Raw genomic sequence first — 11,086 nt, 5'->3', positions numbered from 1 at the left:
TAAATTGGGCTGGGGCTGTCCGGGGCCAAGCCCGGCACATAGGACGATGCTCTGACGTCATCCCCCTCACACATTTGTCATATGTTTACAAAAAACAATATATATGTTAAGACTTTTCTCCTTCTTAATATAGACTATATTTAGGGTCGATATGTGTTGACCTTACTTTAAAATAGCAGATCTCTGTGACCGGATATAGTTTGGCTTAGACCCCGGCCCCACGAGGGGCCTCATACAGAAAAATGCAAATGCAAAAAGTAGTACATATGCCAGGCCTGTAAGTGGCGCTGCTGCCGCCACAAAATACACCAAAAGCAGTGAAGAAGACCCCGGAGCATGGTTGTCATGGTCGCCCTTCTGTTTATTCTCCGCGGTGGACGGCGTGTTCTCCTGCTGTATATTTCTCAGGTAGTCCACCAGCAGATTAACCCCCCCCCCCCCACAGAGCGGAGCAAGGCAACGAAACTTCAAATAAGAAGCAGCATTTTATGGCACGCTATGCATGGGGCCGCCTTGAGGGGGTTTCCCGACATGTTGTTTCAGTAAATTAAAGGGTGTTTCATGTTGTCGTTGCTGTGGACCTTCTTAATACCTTGGAAAATGCCGTTTAATACTTTTTAATACTTTTTAATAGCCTTAATTTTCGCTAAATTGATTTATCAACTTTTAATACTTTTTAAGACCCCGCGGACACCCTGTGTTTATCAAAAGTAACCTGGGAGGTTACGGAAGTGTCAGTACAAACTGCCTGAGAACTTGAAGATTCATCAGTTTCTCGTTGAGTGTCCACATTGTCCATAGTACTAGTTGAACCAGTGTCCCTGTGCAGACTGAAGAGGTGCTTTTTGAACCCTGAATAAGTACAAAAGGATAAAGAACATCCCGGCTGGCCACATTTCAAACGTAATGACTTTCCAGGATATAAACCATGGTGAAATTTCAAATGCTGACAAAGCAATGCAGAACTTTTGTGGTGTCCCTTACAGATAAAACAAATCAGCATATTTGCATCCAGTGTTGTAAATAACTTCAGATATCAGTGTGCAGAAGCCTTGCTCTGAGTTCTTTGACTCTGGGACTTTCCTTGGCACTTCCAATATCAATGTTAAATACCGTGGTTTGTATGAAAGTGTAGAAGCTGGTGAGGGATTCATGGTAGTTGACACTGAAGATGAAGTGAGCTTTGAAGAGTTCATCGAAGGCTGCCATGGATGTCTACCCCTTGCAAGGGATGGCCTTGTGGTCAACGATGACGTAGAACCGTTGAATGTTGTTCTTCTGTTCACCAACACACAGCAGGAAGGGCTGCCCTGGTTCCAAACTCGAAAGGAAGGTCTCAACACTGGCTCCAATCTTCAAAAACGTAGAGAGACAGAGAAGTTTTAATGGCATACTAAGCTACTTAAAACAAAATTGTCCCAACTCAAGGAGTGCCAGTGATATAACAACTGCATACAAAAACTAAAATAATGCCTACCTTGAGATATCTCACAACATGGCTGACAGCTTGATACGAGCTAATGTTAGCACTCTTCTTATGGCCTTTTGAGGTTGGGGGGAGTAGATGAACCAAGAGTAGAATGCTTGACAGGTCACTGTCCCATCCTAGGGGCAAAAAATATGCAAATATAACAGTCAGTCGTTTAAAGCTGAAAATAGTCTTAAATCAAGGTTATGCAACCGATAACATTGAAAGGTCTCAAGATTTTCAGTAAACAAAATCTGCAAGAGAAAATACTTGCCTGACTCATTTGAGTTTTGTTGTGCAGACAAGAGGTCATCAACATGAACATTAGAGTGTAGGTTCTTGCAGTCTGCCAAGATCCTAGGTTTGAAGAAAGTGGGCCATCTCGCCAACATTTTTCCAGAAATCTCTTCTCCAAACATCATTGTGAAATCTTGGTCAACCTACAGGAGAAACACCATGAGTCATGGCAACCCCTCAGACCATCCAAATAATAAACAAAATATGACATGTTGTTCTTACCAAGCCAGGGATGTCGAAGAAACGAGGAAACACATCCAGGACTGTTGAAAAGGCTTGCTGGTCCCGAGTCATTGCTTGCCGACACTGAAATGTTGCCTTCATCTTCTCTTTGACAACTGATTCGTCAGCTGAATGCTTTATGAAGGATATTGCCTCTCTGCATTCCTCGCCAGTCAGTTGCTCACAAGTCAAGAGAAAATCCCTCTTGCTCTTTGGACCATCTTGATAGGTAGTGCTGGGGTAGCACCTCCGGGACTGAACCGCAGTGTTGCGCTGAACCGTCTTTATCCTCCATGCCAAGTAGCCAGATCCACCATCTGCATCATAGTAGTGTTCCTGTAACATCCAAAAATAAATCAAAACTGAGAACACAGAAGTGATAGCATTACAGGAAGGTTGTTCAAAAAGTTAAGAATGAACACACTTCCTTTTCACAAATTCGAATACAGGTCATTCATTCATAGACATACGTATCCATTCTTTGAGTATGGATCTCTTAGACATGGAAATAGAGTGATGATGCCAAGAGCACACTTTTCTCGCACATGTGTTGGCGGGATCCTCCTTTAAAAAAAAAAATATATATTTTATCTTAAAAGTATAAATGCCTTACAGCTTTAGATTGTTTTAACATGTGAGCAGCTGTTTTCAAAATGTACATTACTTAGCACTATCTGTGCAAACATGATTAACACCAAAAGGGAATATTCAGTCCTTACCCATGAACTTCGATCATGTCAGCCACCAGTAGGTGTACCATCTGTCGTCGTGTACCATCCATCAATGTTTTAGTTGTCGCATACTCTTGCAAGATTTTTTCTCCCCCTAGCTTAGACTGGAGAACATCGCTGACCATCTAGAAGATAAAGAAGAATCATATGGGAAGTCATTATATTGGGCATTCCATACAAATCATAGGTTATCTGCCCAATATATCCATGTTTAATGATTAATAAAGAACTGAGTAAATTGCAAAAGTTTAGTCCCCTGTACCTCTTTGGCTGATTCCCGAGCAGGGGATGAAGCATTGGTCACGGAGAATGAGGTGTCTGAAAGGTCCGACTCCAGCAAAGTGTGCGATACATTTTGAAGCACAACTGCAAGATAGATAAAAGAATGACATACTCAATGAAAGAAGAAAAAAAACATACTTTCAGCCCTCCAAACGATGTTACAGGGTAATCTCAGCAAAAACTCAGTAGGGATGGGTCCCTGATTTTCCATTGCGAGTCTGAATCTTACCTGAAGACTGTCCTGTGGACACTTTGACTGTAAGGTTCCCTGCTTGTAAAAGCTCTTCAAAGACATCTGCATCCACCTCTGTCCCTGATTCATCAGTCAAGTGCAGCTCACTCTGTAGTGGTAAACCTAACTTTTCTATGACTGAGAGAGAATATTGAAATGTACCACCTGACAATATTGGTACGTTTAACTAAAACAAGATTCATTTGTTAGACTCAAACAATCAGTGATATGTATTCAAGTTATCCATACCTTTCTGAAGAAATGTACTGTAGCTTTCATAGCCTTCTTCAGTCTCAGCCACTTTCACATATTTCTGGCTTTCGCCATATCTTACTTTCACCAACATGGTGTCCTATAAGAATACAAATGTATTAGCAAACATATTACAGAAATATCTAACAGACCTGTTGCTACAAAAATATAATTATGCATTTAAGTGTCGTTGAAATAATTTAGCAAAATGCTAACAGTGGAGCTCAACACCAGTGGCTAACGATAGCAGTATTACTGACATGTGGAGCTGAACATGCTAACACGTGGAGCTAAAAACCCGTGGCTAACGATAGCAGCTAATATGACTGACAAGTTGAGCTATTAGCTGCTATCGTTAGCCTTGGGTGTTTAGCTTCACATGTTAGTAATATATATTAAAGTAGCATATATTAGCCTCACATCTAATTCATATTGCAGGAGCTACTATTGTTGGTCACAGGTGTTTACCTCCACGTGTTAGTTAGTAATATTAGCTACTATGGCGTTTAGCTCCACCTGTTAATATGAGTTGCTATCGTTAGCCGCAGGTGTTTAGCTTTACTTATAGCAGCTAAACTTACTAACACTTTAAGCTTACAACCCGCGGCTAACAATAGCAGCTAATATACTAACACATGGAGCTAAACGCCCCAATAACAGACTTTGTAATGATATTAAAAAGATGTTAGGTTAAACACCCCTGGCTAATGATAGCAGCACATATTACTAGCATGTGGAGCGAAGACAGCAGTCAATGTAAAATAATTAGTATTTATGTAGCTGAAGGTAAGCGCTGTTCAGTTAAATAAATAAATACCTGTACTAGGCTACTGGTTCGAAACATTTACTTACACTTTGGTCAGTTTAACCTCCAAATAGAATGTGGTGGTATGCTCCTCCGATTTGGTCTCCCGCCTCGACTGCGCGCACACACATTCACAGTCACGGCCACACCCAACAGAGCAACAGCCAGTGATCCACAGAAAGAGAGATTGTAACACTGGCTATGTAATTAAATCAACACTCTAGAGTTGTTTGGAGAATTCAACAATTGACTCCCTGTTTCAACACCAACTCGTTTTGAATAATAACTATCTTGGAGTTGAATGACACTTAAAATGAGTTGAAACAACTCTATATTTAAATTTCCAACTCCAACACTGAAAATATAACACTTTTGATTTTGCTGTGCACCTGCACCCCCAAACGCGGCGCACCTACAGTGTAACGGCCCCTACCCACGGCGGCGTGCGTTGCCGCTTCAACGCTTCTGCCCATTCACTTTGAATGGGGTGACGTCACGATTCGCCGAGAATCTCCCGGGATCGCATTTCTCCCGATTTCTGACAAAATCAGATTTACTCACGACTGTTTCCACTTGGACTTTAATACAGCTACCATTGTTTGGTTTCCATGGTAGCGCGTCTCTTTAGCAGCGCGCACCCCCACTTCCCCCACAGAAACTTGGATGATGGCGGCAGGTGCAGTGGGTGCAGTTACAGCTCTCTTAATACAGGCAATACTTTTTAACTTTTTAAGACCTGTTGACATAAACCAGCAACAAAACGCACAATATGCGAACAAGGCTGATCTGTTGAGCCAACAAACCCATACAACTCTTGGAAACTTTGGATATGGGAAGCACACACTAGCGGTGTCTCTCATTTTTCCATCTTTATACAAACGACTAAAGAAACACTCAAAGCCACAAGCTCGCCTTCAACAAAGTAATGCACTGCTAATCACCATCTGTCTGCTGCTATCTGGAGATATTAATCCGTGCCCTGGTCCATACCAAACTACACCAGAGAATGAAGCCAACATCACGGCGGATGCTACAAGCAATACACATTTCCAACAGAGTGCTGTTTGGCCTACCCCGGGTGTCGGAGCTGGAGTGGAAGTCGCGGCGGATGGCTGCGGGCTGGTTGGAGCTGCGCGGTTCGGGGCTGACCGACTACTGCGAGGAGCGGGGGGGATGCACCAGCACGGCAAGACATTCTTAACACCGCTGTATCTGGGTGTAATAATCCACGTACATTTGGAATCAGTACAACTCAAAAGGTAAACAGGAAACAGGTGAATCCGGCGATCACGAAGAACAGGAATCGGAGTATATTTCAAACTGTGAATCACTCAAGGACAGTCTGGGATCCCAAAACTAAGCCAAAGGGCCTTTTAGGTGGACATTTGAACATACGAAGCATTACATCTAAAAGTGAGCAAATCCAGCATCTTTTACTGGACTCTAATCTGGACTACCTGTGTTTATCTGAGACCTGGCTTCATGAGTCCGCTCCTACAGCAGCCTTTGACGTCCCCGGTTTTAACATTTACCGGAGATACAGACGCGGCTCGAAAGGGGGCGGGGTTATGGTGTATGTGAAGGATAGCATCCAGTGTAGTGAAATTCAGTGGTCTAATTGCAATGAACTAGAATGTGTTGGTGTCAATATAACTTTGTCACCACAAATGTCATTTGTTGTAATAGCTATCTATCGGCCTCCTTCTTCAAACAATCAATTTTATGAGAATTTTAGGAAATTATTAAGAGAATGTAATTTTAACAAAGAAGTTATTATAATGGGCGATTTTAACATCAACTGGGAGGATAAATCTGTTAGAAAGAATCTTAAACAGATAACCGATAACTTTGACCTTGTGCAACTGATCAATGGACCTACAAGAATCACTAATTCCACCAGGACACAAATTTATCTAATTTTTAGTAACAAACCAGAGAGAATTTTTAAATCTTTTAATATGTTAACCGGTCTCTCTGACCACAATATGATTCTAATCGCCAGGAACCTAAGCAAGAGGCGATTTAGCCCTTCATTCAGGAAAAATGATTATTTTGGAATTCCCAAAAACAAATATGAGACCTTTATAAATGCTGTTTAACATATTAAATGGGATGATCTTTTGCTGGGAATAGACCACGAAGACGACAGTAAAATGTTCTCAAAAACATTAGAGAGCACTATCAGAGATTTCAATTGCAAATTCAAGCAGAACAATAAGAAAAACACTGTCCCTTGGATAAATGACGATATTTTAAAACTGATGAAAGAACGTGATCTACTCCTAAAAAAATCAATCAAAACTAAATTAAGCCATGACAGGCATCACTTTGCTATGCTGAGGAACAAAGTCATTAAGAAGTTACGGAAGGCTAAGGCAGACTTCTTCTTGACTATAATAGACAAGGCAGGGGGTAATTCCAAAATGATCTGGAAACAGTTAAAACTATTCACTGGAAAGAAATATAAGGAAAGAAAACAGCTTGAACTTAAAGAAAATGGAAAGTTTATAAACAATCCAGCTGACATAGCTGAAGTTTTAAACCACTACTTCATTGATTCTGTTGCAACCATTGCACAGTGTTTCTCAACTGACTGCACACATTGTTGTTATGTTAATATAATTGAGCCGGCTTTCAGCATAAGAAATATCACTGAATCTGAAGTTACAAAAGTGATTGGATCACTTAAAGCATCGAGAAAAAAGGATATACTTGGCATGGACATGGTTATGCTAAAAGATCTCAGCACAACACTTTCTAATCCTATTGCCAAGATGATTAACCTCTCCTTCAGTCAGGGAATGTTTCCAAGTGTTTGGAAGCCAGCTATAGTTATCCCAATATTTAAAAGTGGAGACCCCATGTCTTCCTGTAACTACAGGCCAATTAGTATCCTTCCTACAGTGTCAAAGGTTGCTGAGAAACTTGTGTCTGAGCAAATCATTGAGCATTTAAACACTAGTACATTTTCTCTGCATCCAATGCAATTTGGCTTTAGGGCAAAATACTCAACAGAGACCGCCAACTGTTTTTTTACAGAACAAATGAAATCAAAAATGGATAAAGGTGGTGTTGTAGGAGCTGTGTTTCTTGACCTAAAAAAGGCTTTTGACACTGTTAATCATAAAATACTACATACATCTAAGCTTTCCAGTTTTAACTTTTCTTCACAAACACTTAGATGGTTAGAATCATATTTGTTTAACCGATCTCAGTATGTGAGAGTTCAAAATCATGAATCAGCTGACCTTCATCTTTCGACAGGGGTCCCACAAGGTTCAATCCTGGGACCATTACTATTTTCGCTCTATATAAATGATTCACCATCTGTATGTCCTGACACAAACATCCAAATGTATGCAGATGACACTGTAATATATGTACATGGAAGCAATATGACACAAGTGGCTAATGAACTGACAAACACCATGGTTCATGTAACAACTTGGTTGGAACACTGCTGTGAACACAACACCACCAGTCCAGAACCAAAAGCAGAAGGACCCGCTCTGAATCACTCCGTGTCGCTGCGGCACAGAGATTTATGTTTTTCAAAAATAATCGCGTTACAATCATGTCAGGTTTTTGGTGGATTTAATTAAGTCTTGGATTGCAGAGTATGAATGTCCTCTAGCAATTCGCAGACGATATATACGCGTGTAAAGTTTGTGAAGGCAGGAGGAAAAAAGCTTCCGCGATCACCGTCTCCTCTCCGTTCCTCCAAGCCCCGCCCCCTCCCTGAAAATAATGAGTGACAGGCTGATAGTGACCCGATAGAAACTTTGTTATTCACTTAATCACTGAGATATAATTTAATCTATGTTGCAAATGTATTATCTTTTCAATTTACACACGGCATCTATTGCACGTCTGTCCGTCCTGGGAGAGGGATCCCTCCTCTGTTGCTCTCCCTGAGGTTTCTCCCATGTTCCCTTTAAACTGTGGGTTTTCTTCGGAAGTGTTTCCTTGTATGATGTGAGGGTCTAAGGACAGAGAATGTCGTATTGTAATACTGATATTCTGTACACACTGTGAAGACCACTGAGACAAATGTAACATTTGTGATATTGGGCTATATAAATAAACATTGATTGATTGATCATACATTCATGGGATTTATGTAACAGTAAGACATAATTTTTGTTTGTATATGCTATTGTAAATACTCCTGTTGTCTGCTGTGTTCAGACTCAAGTCCTGTGTGTGATGCCACATTCAGGACATTCAGTGTCCTTTCTTAACAGAAGACCGTGGCTAGAAGCTGCAGCTAGACTGCAGAAGCATTAGCTTTTTGTTTTTGAGAATGGAACAATTTCACACACGGAGGCTAGACCTATACAATTCATTTATTTTGGTTTATAAATTAATGTCAAGACATTTATGTTATTGATTTCTGAAGCACTTTCTAAATAATACAAATATGTATTTACTGCATGTATGCATTGATGAAAAATAAGCCATGTGCAATAATATAGAAAATTGAGGATGCAACGCATTGGTATGAATCGTGATGCACCGTGATGCACCGGGATATCGAACCGAATCGAATCGTTGACAGGATAATCGTAATCGAATCGTGAGACCAGTGAAGATGCACAGCCCTAGTACATTGTAGTGGATCAAATGAAGTTAATAAAACATGCCCAGACATGCGGTAAAAAAAAGAAGACAGAAAACGCGCCGCCTGCCACCATTTTAGGTTTGAGAACTTTTGCAACACAAACGTTCCACTTTCAGATATAACTTAAAACAATATAAAAATACTGTCTTACACGTAAGTTAAATCATTTTTCAAGTGAGGCAGATATTAAATGTAGGCTAGCTAACTAGAGCTCAAATCAAACTAACACACCATGCGACACAAAGTGCATTAGATGCAGAAATGAATAACACATCATTTAAATACTGTGCAAAGACGTAACTCACCAGAGTAGTGCGGCCAAAAAAGGATCACGATTCCGGCAGTGAGAGCACGGTGGGCAAAGTATTCTTAAAAGTCTGAGCGATTTCAACCGAGGCGAGGAGCCAATGGCGACTCTGGTGAAGGGTGATAGAACGTCTAGGCACGTCGGGGGCGGAGCACATACGTGATGACGTCAGACCAGCGTCAGACAGATTCAGTAAAAATGTTTGAGTACTATTACCAATATGACCCAAAGTTGTTGAACACTGTATACACAATATTAAAAATCAGTTCATAGTCATCAGAACATTTGATGAATTCACTTTTTTAAAACAACCCATTTTCTTTCAGAAGCTTGTAATGTACGGTCTTACAGTGTAATAATGATTTCATTACCTTTGCTTATTATGCCTGTTTTTAAATGCCTTTTTAATAATGTTTGGTGCTGTATTTGTTCTTAAATGTCGTTTGCTTTTAATCTGTAAAGCACTTTGAATCGCCACGTGCTGAAAAGTGCTATATAAATAAAATTCCCTTGTCTTCCTAATATGCTGGTTTTCCATCTCCTACCCCACCCCCTTCTCTACTTTTTCAGGTATTTGCCGAATTTAATCGTATTACCAGTAGGAACCTTGAGGCAGACTTCTTTTGGCACGTTCACACCGGAGCACTTTTCCCACAATTATTCATCCGACCTCAGATATATTTGCATTCACACCAAAAAGCCCCCTGAACTAAATTAGTTCATCAGAACCATTTTTACCCCCTTTTCAGTCCCTGCTGGAGAGCAGGGACTTTCGTGGGAGAAAAAGGTTCCTACTTCTTATTGGCTGGGCGGATTGCAAACCATGCCCCATAAAACTCTGAAAACGTTTTGGAAGCTCAGCGCAGCGCACCAACGAAGAGATTACTTTTGTGAAAGCAGTTATGGCAACACCAAATAAATCAGCGGTGCAGGGATGATGATGTGTCGGAGCTTCTGGGGATTTACTCGGACGACGCGATCCAGAGACTTCTACTGAAGGCAGTTTCCAACGCGAAAATGTACGACTGTATTTCGGTAAAGTTAGCGGCCATGGGAATAGTCCACAGCGCTAAGTCATGCCGGGATAAAATAAAGAAACTGAAGCAGGACTACAACAAAATAAAAGTCCACAACAACAAGAGTGGTAACGGTCGGAAGACCAGCAAGTGGTAAAAGGGAACCTACATGGCGATTAAATAGATCCTGTATCTTGCTTATTTCTCCTCTGACACTTTATCTTTACAGTGAGGATATATAATAAAGGTGTGTTAACTGCTGAGCCTATTTACTGTGGCACAGTTTGTTATTATATTGCCACACTGTTTTGATACTGACATGTTATCTTTGCACTAAGGTGTGTCTGCACTATTGTAATTTTAAATAACTCGGTTACGAAGCTGTATAACACGAGCACCAAAGCCACAACTTCAGTCAACTCCATCATGTCTGAGGTCGGAAGGTAAACAGACGCATCATATACAGCGGAAGGGAAGTTTTTCTTCTTCTTCTTCTCTCGGTTTTTTGGCAGATTGCAACTTTAAGGTGCATACCGCCACCTACTGTACTCGACGTAAAGTTGTTTGCGGCCTGCCAGTAAACTCAAAGCAGAAGAAGTGACGTCAGCGGCTTCATTTGCCTAATCCATCCCCAGGAACTCATTGCGGTGTGAACGCGATCTGCTTTAGTTCATCAGAACTAAAAGAGTTCTCATGAACTATTGTGGGAAAAGAACTTGGTGTGAACGCCCCTTTTGAGGCTCTGGACCAGCACACCCCACGTTTCATCCAACTGTTCAAATAAAAAAAGGATTGGTTGGACAGAAACTGACAGAGTTGATGCAGAACATCAACTGGGTGGTAAGTAATATAA

At 40.9% G+C, this 11,086-nt stretch overlaps 3 long non-coding RNA genes across 3 annotated transcripts; all 3 read right to left on the bottom strand.

Moving 5' to 3' along the window:
• Positions 1–1,224: 1,224 nt before the first annotated feature.
• LOC139434648 (uncharacterized) lies at positions 1,225–2,004 on the bottom strand. The gene is made up of 4 exons (XR_011643984.1): positions 1,988–2,004; positions 1,743–1,908; positions 1,478–1,605; positions 1,225–1,353 (listed from the first exon to the last, which is right to left on the bottom strand). It is a non-coding gene; the product is annotated as an uncharacterized lncRNA (long non-coding RNA).
• A 42-nt stretch (positions 2,005–2,046) lies between these two features.
• On the bottom strand, positions 2,047–2,755 carry LOC117454260 (uncharacterized). Its single transcript, XR_004552961.2, has 3 exons — positions 2,707–2,755; positions 2,458–2,551; positions 2,047–2,323 (listed from the first exon to the last, which is right to left on the bottom strand). It is a non-coding gene; the product is annotated as an uncharacterized lncRNA (long non-coding RNA).
• Positions 2,756–2,996: 241 nt separating this feature from the next.
• LOC139434647 (uncharacterized) lies at positions 2,997–3,546 on the bottom strand. Its single transcript, XR_011643983.1, has 3 exons — positions 3,482–3,546; positions 3,230–3,370; positions 2,997–3,084 (listed from the first exon to the last, which is right to left on the bottom strand). It is a non-coding gene; the product is annotated as an uncharacterized lncRNA (long non-coding RNA).
• Between the last annotated feature and the right edge of the window lie 7,540 nt (positions 3,547–11,086).

This window comes from Pseudochaenichthys georgianus, chromosome 10, assembly GCF_902827115.2.
Source record: "Pseudochaenichthys georgianus chromosome 10, fPseGeo1.2, whole genome shotgun sequence".
NCBI classification, from domain to species: Eukaryota; Metazoa; Chordata; class Actinopteri; order Perciformes; family Channichthyidae; genus Pseudochaenichthys; species Pseudochaenichthys georgianus.
This window is presented reverse-complemented; position numbering and strand designations above follow the sequence as displayed.